The 12,569-nt window shown below is 38.4% G+C and overlaps 1 pseudogene; it reads right to left on the reverse strand.

Annotated features, from left to right (window-relative positions):
* Window positions 1-1,209: 1,209 nt before the first annotated feature.
* LOC125921514 (60S ribosomal protein L17-like) lies at window positions 1,210-2,451 on the reverse strand (annotated as a pseudogene).
* Between the last annotated feature and the right edge of the window lie 10,118 nt (window positions 2,452-12,569).

Genomic DNA, 12,569 nt, shown 5'->3' on the forward strand with positions numbered 1-12,569 from the left:
ACTTAACCCCTGTCCAACTGCCTCAAGCAAGGGCAGGATCTCCTACTTGCTCATTCATATAACTGGTGTTACATTGAACACTGCCTCCCTATCCAAAAAGCTGTTTCCTAAATAATTAAGTCCAAGAAAATACCATACAGTATTATTTTATCATTACATATATTTTTACATTACATATTTACATTATATACATTACATTACATATATTTTTACATTGTACATTACATATATTACATACATATACGTACATATATTTATCATACATGTATTTTATCATTACATATATCATTACATACATATTTATCATTACTTTATTTAGTGAACATTTTTCTTAAAATAACAAAAATGTACATTTTAACGAAGGTCACACTCAAACATCCGGTGTCATCTATATTATTACCTGGGTGTAGTCATCTCAGTTACTAACCTCTAGCATTTCTGAATTGCCGCTCACTCAAATCCTGGTTTTTCCCCTGGTCGAAGTAACTTCAATTCATGCTAAAACTCCTAATTTGGAGGTTAAGTTTCCCAGAACTTTTCTGGTTCCTCAGCGCCTTTGTGTCCAAAGACCCTACAAACACTTTCAACTACCTTGGATGTCCTTTGAAAGTATGATTCATAGGGGCACCTGGGTGGCTCAGTCGGTTAAGTGATGCTTGATTTCGGGCAGGTCATAATCTCACTGTTCATGGATCAAGCCCTGAGTCAGGTTCTGTGCTCACAGCACAGAGCCTGCTTGCTATTCTCTCTGTCCCTCTCTCTCTGCCCCTCCGCAGCTTGCTCGCTGTCTCTCTCAAAATAAATAAACCTTAAAAAAAAAGTGTGATTTACAGCCAGACCTTATGATTTATGATGAAAAATATTTCTTCCAAGTTTCAAGTTTCTCTCCCTCTTTCCCTCTGCCCCCATTCTCCCTCTCCATCCTTCCTCTCTCTCCCTCCTCTCTGATTTCTCTCTCGTTTCTGGACCCAGGAAAATGAGAAATATTAACCACAGCATCACTGTTGACTTGAATGAAATATGATCTTCTTCCAATTTATGAGCTCCCTGACAGCTTTCTTCGAAGTCTTAATCAGTGTTTTCTATTTGAAAATTTCTGTACCTTTCTCTAGCCAATTTCTGATCAATATCTCAAATATAATTTTTTCGAGAAAGACCTTTATTTTTGTTTCCATTTTTACTTTTATTTGCATTTATTTTATGCAGAATTTACTCCCTGGCCATAAGTTTTTGTTTCTTCAGTTTCTTCTGGGATGTCTTTTTCTTCTGTGGAACTTCCTCTTCTGGTTTAGAAACAATCTTCTCTTTTTCAGTAAGCATCATCTCAAGGTGGCAGGGAGAGCTCATGTGTGGATTCATCTAACCCCGAGCCCTAGAAGTTCTACACTGCATCTTAAGGGTTTTGTTCACCAGGATGTTCTCAATGACCAGAGAATCTACATCTAAACCCTTAAGTTCAGAGTTACTGTCTGCATTTTAAGCATGTGCAGTAAAAATTCAGCACTCTTTTTGGGCCTCTGACCCTGTGTCCAGCCCCAGTGTTTGGCCTGGGCATACATACCTACTCCACCATTATAGCGACAGAATGACACGCGTTGCTTCTGCAAAGTGACATCTTCCAGATACTTAATGGTTTTTCCGATACGCATACCCCTGATGGCCTGAGCAGTTTAATGCATGTTCTTAAAGTGAACACGAAGATTTGAACCTCTTGATATGCATGATTTTGTCGAGTTTCTAGGTCAAATGAATAGTGAACAATTTTCAGAGATCATCTCAGGCCGTTTATTGAGAAGCGCTAGAGAAAGACCTTTAGTATAGTTTCCTTTCTGTCACCAAGACCGTTGCTGAAAATTCAGCCTACAATAGATTCTAATTCCTTAAAACCTATTTGCCCAGTACATAGTAAATCTTAAGCAAAGATATGGGACATATACTCCACAATGAAATTATAATATTAAATTATAATACAGAATACCCACATCATACGTTACAGCTAAAAATCATTTACAGCATTATTGTCGAAATCCAGCATTTTATAAATCAATTCTTGAGAATATTTTTAAGGAGCTGATTAGACAACTGCTAATAGACCACACCAAATGCTATGCCTTCTGCTTTGGCTACCAAGGAACCAGATGAAAGTTCAGGCAATAATAATTATAAAAGTTAACATGAAATTAAACAATATCATGTGCAGTCACCATTCAAACTGTTCATGTCGATTAACATTTAATCGTTATAATAATCTAAATAGATGTTTGCCATTATTATCTCCACTTCCCCGATTTAGAAACTGAGGGGCAGTAATTCGCCAACGGTTACTCACGTAGTTAAGGGTGGGGGCAGGAACCAGGCCCAGGCCAATGGTTCCTTACTCACTGGGCCACACTGCCTCAGGGCACTGTCTTCTTTCGCTCACTCATTAAACAAATACTTATCTAGCGCCATCTCTTAAGTCAGGGTCCCTGCTCTGATGAACAGTCATCTAATTGGCAAGAGTATGGTAACATGACAAACACAACATACAGGAGTGATAGAGGAGGAGACAGCCCAGTCTAGAGGACGTTGAAGAAGCCCCCCACTGCCACTCCCACCACGAGAAGGGATGTCTAAATGGGTCCTCAATCACTAGTGGGAGTAAGCAGGCAAAAAGAAGTTGTGGGGAGGAGCTTCCCAAGGCAGGGAGAGTAACAGGCAGAGGGCAGAAGAAGCTGGAGACAGAAAGATTTTTAGATAACTCTTGACTCAGTAGTGCAACCAGGACATTGGTGTTGGGGGAAACAGCAGATGAGGAGGCTGGAGGGACAGGCAGGGGCCAAACCGTGCTACCCAGATCTGACAGTGCCCTTGAAAGATACTAAGCAGATATGACCAGATTTTCTCATCAGAAAAAGATTGCTCTGGCTTCAGCGTTTTAGAAGACTAGAAATTGAGGGCCCCAGACACTAGACAGGAAGCCAATCTGGTTGCTGGGGCAAGAGATTTTAATTGTCTGAACCAGGCTCACAGTGACTGAAGTAGCCAAAAGTTGCAGATTATTATTTTATAATATGAAGCAACATTTCACAAAAAGTGAAGCACAAATACTACATATATGATGAGAAATGCATCACACACACACACACACACACACTACAGATATTTTTAAAAATAATTATTCAAAAGCACCCAAGAGAAAAACAGCCACAAACAAAGGAACTATATTTAAGAATGAACAAAAAAGAGGATAAATCAGGAAGAAATCCTCGAGATTTCATTAAATTGTAGTTACTGTAAATAATCATGTCCCAGAGGAAATCTCAAGGGATATGCTTTTCCTGCCAGCGATAAAGCAAAGGAAATCCTAACCAAAACAAACAAGAAACTATTGCACAATTTGCTGTAATTAAAAAAAGGGGGATGATTGATTTGAGGTATGCAACAGGCAAAATCACGTAGGCATAGCCTCCAGAAATTGGAAATACTGGATAAACACGTGCCAGGAGGCTGCACCCAAATTCCACTCCTCCTTTTACACGAATTTTCTTCCACTTTCCCTTGGCTCATTCCAACAGAAAGCAGGGTTCCTGCCATCAGTCATGAGTTCTAGGTTCATCCCACCCTCTACCACCCATGTCTCTTCATGCCCCTTTTCTCTTAAACTTTGGAATTGTTATTTTAAGTACCAACTAAATCAGGGGCGCCTGGGTGGCTCAGGTAGTTAAGCCTCTGACTCTTGATTTTGGCTCAGGTCATGATCTCACGAGTCGTGGGTTCAAGACAGCATTGTGTTCTGTGCTGACAGCTCAGAGCCTGGAGCCTGCTTCAGATTCTGTGTCTCCCTCTCTCTCTCTGCCCCTCCCCTGCTAGTGCTCTCTCTTTCTGTCAAAAATAAATAAACATTAAAATAATAAGAAATAAATAAATACCAACTAAATCATGTTGTTGGGGAGGGTGTCCCATGTTTCTGAATGTCTCTGAACAACATCACTTTATGTATGAATAGTCAAGTCCCCGCAAAACAGGATTAGCTCTTAACACTTTTCCTATGGTCCATGCTCAGCCTTGTTTGAATGTCTCAGTGTTGATGTGCAAAAAGAAATTTTTGCAACCAAATTTGTGCACCAACATTTACTGAACATCTCCAACTCACGAGGGTCTAAGACAGCTGGTCTTCATATATCATCTTATTGTTTCTATCATCAAATCTCACAAAAGAGGTGATATTACTTCCATTTTACAGCTAAGGCCCTATTCCCAAAACTCAGATCTTTAGGTGCAAAGTCAGGTTTAGAACCTTGGTCTGAGTCCAAAGTGTCCACACTTCCTACTACATCATGTTCTAAAGTCCTATGGTCTAAAGTCCTTGGGGAAAAGAATGATATTTTCTTCTTTCATCCATTATAAGGACATCGTGAGGATTAAAGAGAAATTTAGAAGAAATTGACCCCACAAAAATGGCAAGATAGAAACTATTTTATGAAGGTCAGTTCCTTTGGAAAATCCCGAGAACTCTGCTTTTTGTCCATATTGCAATGTAAGTAAAAAGGAGTTTTTAAAATTTTCATTATGAATTTATTAAGGCATTTAAAAAACGATAACTCCTATGCAAGAGTGTTGCTATTCTTGAACAGAGGCAGTGGTGGAGAGAAATGGCAATCGATTCCATAACCAGACACAAAGCCCACAGTCCTGACTTTGCAACTTACGAACTACATAGCATTGGGCAACTTATTCAACCTCCCAGACCATCAGTATCACCTGCTATCTTATGACCTCACCTCGGAAATCATATATGGCATTACTTCTGTGGGTTGTTTTTTTTGTTGTTGTTTTTGGGTTTTTGTTTTTGTTTTTGTTTTTGTTTTTTGATGATTCAAGCAGACCCAAGTTCACCCAGATTGAAGGAGAGTGAACAACAAGCTCAAGTCTCAATGGTAAAAGAGTCTCAGAGAATTTTCAAATACCTACCTGGGTCTGACCTAATACCTAGCATGATAGGAAGTCAGAGACTCTGGCCAAAATGTCGGTAAGAGACAAGATACCCAACTTGTTTACCCTAGGATTACCCAGGAGATGGTTAATATAGTGCAGCTGGGGAAGAAGAAGGTATCGACACAAAAGTTCTATATTCATGCCATATCACACTGAGAATCCCCAAGAAGACATTTACAACAATTTTCCATATGCAAGAGTCTGAGCACTTAAGTGAAGACCAAGACGAAGAAATCTATCACTTAAAGATGACCCATCGTCACATGCTTGCCCTCCTGCTTAAGACTCAGTTTCTTTTGAAACATGTAGTAAGTAAGAATATTTTGAACAGAGTAGGTAAGAATATTTGAACTTTTCAAAGTTAAAATAGAAGGAATATATATCTGGTGAGAATTTTAGATTCATAAATATCTTTATAAATCTCTTTAGTACATAATTCTGCCAAATATGCTGTAATGCACTAGGATAATTTACTCCTTCTCAAAAAATTTTTAAATATGAGCTTTAGGAAAACAAATGCCTCACTCAAGATCACAAAATGAACTTACGCAAGCCTCATATTTTAGCATACGGCCCAGGGTTCCTAAGGCGGATGCTACCTAGAGAGCAGTGGAAACTTCCTGAAATAATACATCTTGCTAAAATACACTTGAAACAGTCCTTTACACCTAGAATAGATGGGGAAAGTAAGTGCGTGCCCTCCCCTACAGCTGGTAGCTCCAATCTGCTACCCTCTTCTTCCTAGAGAGATAATGACTGTGAATCATACCAGCTCCTGCTTTGAAAACAGTCCACAGACACTAGGAGCAGATGGACTTTCTGGCAGCAGAACAGCTCTTCCCTGTCGACCACAGGTGAGTAGTAGACACATCCTTAAATAAACCACGACTGCTAAGTCAAGGACTAGCAGGTTACAAAAGTGACAGGCAACTCATGACCGCACGCTATATACATATAAAGAAAGTCTTTGGACTTTGTTTAGAGGAGTTCACACATACTTAAAAATAGTAGCTAATCCGTCTGTCAAAGACCATGCCAGTTTTCGTAACCGTATATTATCTAGAAAGCAAACCAGGAACCTTTCTTTCAGGTAGGCAAACGTTGCAAATGAGATTATGAGATGTTCAGGTATGGCTAAGGGAAAACAGTGTGCCACAGGGCAACAAAGGGGGCACTTGGGAACATGAGAAAACACAGATTCAGAGAGACAACAGGCCATCAACTTTGGCCAAGTGTATGGGCAGAACTCCAATCCACATACAAGATTCCTCTTCAACATCAAAATCCCAGTCAGGGATCAAGTAGACAGTTCAAACTATACCCATGGGGTGTGTGCACATAGCGGGTTGGAGTCAACGATGGGAGAGAAGAGAAGGAAATGGAATCATCGCTCATAGACCCCACCGCCCCTAGCTTAAAAGACTTCTGGAGGATGAGGGGAAGATGGCCTTCCACGAGCTGCTGGGACTAGAACATGGTTTGGCCACTTTGGAAAAACACTCTTGCAGTTTCTTAAAAAGTTAAACATACACTTAACATACGCTTACCACGTCCACTCTGAGTATTTACCCAAGAGAAATGAATACTTCTATGTGAATGTTCATAGCAGAATTACTCTTAATAACTCTAAACTGGAAATAACCTAAATGCTCTTCAAGTAGCAAATGGATAAACAAAATTTGGTATATTATTATGATGGACTACTACTCAGCAACAAAAGGAATGAACTACTGAAGTGTTGAAAACACTTGAAGAAAACTCAAAAATGTTATATTAATGTTTTTAATGTTTATTCATTTTTGGAAGCGAGACCAAGAGACACAGTGTGAGCGGGGGAGGGGCAGAGAGAGAGGGAGACACAGAATCGGAAGCAGGCTCCAGACTCTGAACTGTCAGCACACAGCCCAATGCGGGGTTCGAACTCGATAACTGTGAGATCATGACCTGAGCCCAAGTCGGACACTTAACTGCCTGAGCTACTCAGGCACCCCTCAAAAATATTATATTAAGTAAAAGAAGTTAGACACAAATAGTTACATATTGTATGATTCAATTTGTATGAAATTTCTAAGGAAGACAATAGAGACAGAAAATGGGCCAGTGATTACCTGAAGCTAGAAGTAGACAGGAAATTACTGTAAATACGCAACCGTGAAGTTTTTGTTAAGATTTTACATATCCAGGTTTTAATCAAAAATTGCTACTCATACCAAGAACCAAAAAGACCTCAAACTAAATTTGAAAGGCCATCAATAAATGAAAACACTAATGTAGAGTCTGAAAGCATCATTTAAAAATTTCAGGAATAACATACATTCTTACAGGTGAATTTTGAAATTAATAAATCACTTTGGATGTATACCTCGTTAACACCAAGCTTCTACTGTAATTTAGTCAAGGCGGTGTGGTATCCACGGGAGGAAAGACATATTTTATGCTTCCTCATTTACCCAAGAGAAATGAAAACATATGTCCACAAAAATACATGTATACAAGTGCTCACAGCAGCTTTATTTGTAACAGCCAAACACTAGAAACGCCCTAAGTCCACAAGGAGGTGAATAGATACACAAATTATGGTGAATCCATACAATAGGACGCTATTTATAATCAAAAAGAACAAACTAATATATCCAACAATGTGAGTGACTCTGAAAAACATTATGCTGAGCAAAAGAAGCTGGACCTTAAAAAAATGCATACAGGGCGCCTGGGTGGCTCAGTCGATTAAGCATCTGACTTCGGCTCAGGTCATGATCTCGCGGTTTGTGAGTTTCAGCCCCGCGTCAGGCTCTGTGCTGATGGCTCAGAGTCTGGAGCCTGCTTCAGATTCTGTGTCTCCCTCTCTCTCTGCCCCTCCCCTGCTCATGCTCTGTCTCTCTCTGTCTTTCAATAATAAATAAATGTTTTTAAAAAAAAATTTTTTTTAAATGCATACGATGTGATTCTATTTACCTGAAATTGTAGACAGGAAAACTTATCTTTCATGATAAGAGAATATCAGTGGTTCCCTGGGGCCACGAGGGATAGCGGGTGATTGCACAGAAGCTGGAAGACACTTTTTGGTGTGATTGAAATGTTCTGTATCTGACTGTAGTGGTGCTTATTACCTAGTTTGTGTCTAGGCCTAGTGGGTCTGGTTTGCATCTTGGCTCCATCACTTACTTGGCCAGGTTATTTAATCTTTCTGTGCCTCAGGTCCCTCATGTGTGAAATGGGTATAATAATAATGCCTATTTTATAAGGTGGTTGTAATTGTTTTAAAAAATGAGCTAATAAATATGAAGATGTTAGGCTGAGAGAGGAATTTCCATATGTGTTAGCCATTACTATTGTTAGCAAAGGACGAACAATCATCATATATGTGAGGATGTTTGTTAAAGAGGTGGTTACAAAAGCAAAAACTGGCTTGCATAGAAGTGGAAACTACAATGCCTTCACCTAATGGAATATTCTGTAGTCATTAACTGCATTGTTGAATGTTAAAGAATCTGTTAGTATAACTCATAGTATTAATAATTCACATGAAAAAACTCAGGTGAACATTTCAATAAGTGCAGAAATGATATAAAATCCTACATCCATTCTTAATACAAAGCAAAATAGATCAATTACTACATTTAATTGTATCAAAAGCCATCATCAAATTTGATTATAGAAAGTTCAATTTTCCATTCAAATTTACCAAAAAAAAAAAAAAGTGTTGTCACTACTGCTAGAATCCATTGTTCTGGAAGGAAAATCGAATGTAATCAAATAAGAAAAATAAACAAGGAGTCTACATGTTGGAAAAGGAGATGCATAATTGTCATTATTTGGAGATCACATATTGCATAAAAGGATTAAATAAAGTAGCTAGTTAAAAAAATGTCATTTATAAAAATGAATAATTTTCCTACATACAGATCATAACAAAAGAGAAAATAAAATCTTACAATAGCAGAACAACAACAACAAAAAAGAATTAGGAATCATCTTAATAGTGAATACGTAGAACAAATATGAATAAAATATTCCAGCTCTACTAAGGACACATAAAAGGCGAATTGACTAAATGTTCCTATATAGATCAACTTAAAACTATAAATGTATCAAGTCGACCTTCAAAAAAGTTAATTAAAAATGGAACAAGACTTTGTGAGGTATTTAACAAAGCTATATTAAGCTCATCTGAAAGATCAAATATACCAGAATAGCCAGGGAGGATAAAATCCAGAGAAAATAAAATGAGGAAGGACTTTTTTAAATCAAATATTAAAACATAAAACTACAGGAACTTTTTTTTTTTTTTTTTTTTTTTGCAGGACTGGTATATTAGCTGTCTATTGTGGTATAACGAATTTTCCCAAAACACTGGCTTAAACAACAGAGGAAGTTCATCTCATAGCTTTTTGGGGTGATTAATCTGGGTTTGGTTTAGCTGGGTTTTGTGACTCTGGATGTCTCACAAGGCTACAAAGTACCAGCTAGGGTTCCAGTCTTCTCAAGTCTCAACCAAGTAGGACCTGCTTCCAAGGTCAAGCATTTGCTTGTTGGAAGGATTAAACTCCTCACAGACTGTAACCTAGAGATCTCCCTCATTTCCTTGCCACATCCCCTCTACAGAAGGCAGCTCACAACATGGCAGCCCATCAAAGCAAACAACTGAGAGTGAGAAAAAGAGAAAGAGAGGTAGGGAGAGGGAGAGAGAGAGGAAGAATGGGCCCCAGTAAGATGGAAGTCATAGATTTTGTAATCTAATTGCTGACGTGACATCCCATCACTTTTGCAGCAAATGACTAGGTCTGGCCCACACTCAAGAGGAGGGCATCACACAAAGGCATGAATACCAGGATCAAGGGGGGCCTTGATATAGGATATTAAGATATAATAAAATAGGATTCCATATTAATGGTAAATGGTAAAGAGCTCTATTGATTACAATGTCTTTGCCAAATCAAGTCATTTCCAAATCATATTTTCAAATAACTAGCCAGCCATCTGGGGAAAAAATCTGGGCCACACACCTACTTCTTCCATACAAAAATTAATTCCTGATGGGTTGAAATTGTACATGTAAAAAGAATAATAAATGCTAGAAGTAGACATCATATTTTTTAACAATTAATATGTTAGAGTAAGAAAAGCATTTTTTGACCTAACACAAAATGCAGAAGATATGAAAAAAAAAAATCTGGTATCATTTGCCTATATAAAAACTTTTAAACATCCATATGAAATGAAAAAAAAATTTAAAAATAAATATTTGCTACACATATGACAAAAAGCTATTTCCTTAATATGAAAAATAGGTCCTTTTAAGTAGGGAAGGAAAATATTAACCCAATAGAAAAGATACCCACCTGAACGTAATTAAAGAAACGTGATGTCAGAGAGAAAATGAGATACCATTTTACCAAAAAGAAAATGGTAAAAATTGTAAAGTGTTACAACCTACAGTTGGCAAAAGTACAGACAGGATGTAAATTCAGGCTATCTTTGGGATAACCTTTTGACAAATTCTTTCAAAGTTAAAAAGTGTGTGTATAACCTTTGACCCAATTCTACTGTTCCTAATCTATCCTGTGGATTTCATGAAAGTACACAAAGATAACACACACACACACACACACATACAACCATCATTTGGATTGCAATCTAGACTACCATGTATTGTCTACATTGTGCCTGCCCTGGGCACCCTGACAAAATAGCAGGGAGTAGAGGGTGGGGGTGGTAATCACCTGCTCTAACAAACAAACATCCCGGTTTGGGGCTCAATCTGTTGAGAAAAGTGAATCGGTTAGGGTCCTAGTAGGAATGGATGGCACATTCACTTTGGGCAATGTGACCTCTGCCTACTTACAAAGGTAGAGCACAGTGTAGAGAAGCCAGAGAGGATAGTGCAGTGTCCTAGGACTAGAAAGACAAAAAAAAGAGAGCAGCTCTCAGAAAAGTGAGGTAGGACCTCAAGAGAGAAAGTTTAAGAGAGGAAACCAGCCCTCGGCAAGCAGGCAGAAAGGGCCTAGGGAGTAAATACCCCAACCTCTCCTTACTTCCTCCTTCCAATCTCCCGCAGCTGCTCCCATTGGCCAAACCCCACAAAAGGAAAAGAGCATATTGATATGATCTGTATGCAGATCAGCCTCCCAGGGAACAGAGCAAGGTGGGGAATGATGGAGGGTGACACTGGAGGGACTCATAGAAGACATCCTTCATAGAAGAGTGTCATTTTCTAACCCATACAAAGGCATCATGGAGTAGACAGCTGCCTTAGTGTCCGTATTTTATAATTACCCACCAAAAAGAAAGAATTTAGGAGTACCTGGGTGGCTCAGCCGGTTAAGCATCCAGCTCTTGGTTTTAGCTCAGGTCATGATTTCCCAGTTTGTGAGTTCGAGCCCCTCATCAGGCTCTGCACTGACAGTGTGGAGCCTGCTTGGGATTCTCCCCCCCCTCTCTCTGTTCCTCTCCTGATTTCTCTCCTCTCTATCTAAAATAAGTAAATAGGCTTTAAAAAAAAAAAAAGAAAATTTAAATGTTCATCACTAGAGGACCATGGACCAAATTATTGTACATTATACAATAGAATGTTATCGAGCTTTAAAAAAAAAAAAATAATGAGAAAACTGTATAGGGACCAGTCTGCAAAAGAAACCACTGAGACATTTTATTAAGTTAAATAAAGTATGAATGATTTTCTAGTGAACACATACTTAGATAACATGTAATATAGAAAATGTTACATTATGTAAGAATACACTTTTATATACCTGAAAATTTCTGGAAGGATACCTGAGACTCTTAAAAGTGGTTATCTCTAAAGGGGAGGGGAGGCCGTGGGAAGACCAGTTAAGAAACTTTAGGAACAGTTAGGAGACTTTATATTTTCATTTTATATTACTTTTATAATAAAATAAAAATAATTTAAAAGGTTACTTTGACAAAAACTATTTTAATATTCTCTACCAGAGATACAATAATACTATGGAAAATACACATGATGTAATATTTAGACATGGGAAAACTAATATGCGATATGATTATAAAAATATAATACAGGCAGCCAGGTGGCTCAGTTGGTTACATGTCTGGCTTTGGCTCAGGTCATGATCTCACAGTTCATGAGCTCAAGCCCTGCATTGGGCTCTGTGTTGACAGCTCAGAGCCTGGAGCCTGCTTCAAGTTCTATGTCTCCCTCTTTCTCCGCCCCTCCCCCCACCTCCACTTGCGCTCTCTCTCTCTCTCTCTGTGTGTCTCTCTCTCTAAAATAAACTTTAAAAATATTTTAGAAAGCATATATTGGGGATAAAGCTGAAAAAAAAAGGAAGCACCAGATGTTATCAGTGGTTGCATATAGGTGGAATTATTGGCATATTTTAACTGTTTCATATTTCTTAAATGTTTTTAAAGAAAATATGGTATTTTTTAAATTTTATGTTTATTTATTTTTGAGAGAGAGAGAGATAGAGTGTGAGTGGGGGAGGGGCAGAGAGAGAGACACACACACAGAATCCAAAGTAGGCTCCAGGCTCTGAGCTGTCATCATAGTCTGATGTGGGGCTTGAACTCACAAACTGCAAGATCATGACCTGAGCTGAAGTCGGACTCTC

The sequence above is a fragment of the Panthera uncia genome, chromosome C2 (assembly GCF_023721935.1).
Source record: "Panthera uncia isolate 11264 chromosome C2, Puncia_PCG_1.0, whole genome shotgun sequence".
Taxonomy (NCBI): Eukaryota; Metazoa; Chordata; class Mammalia; order Carnivora; family Felidae; genus Panthera; species Panthera uncia.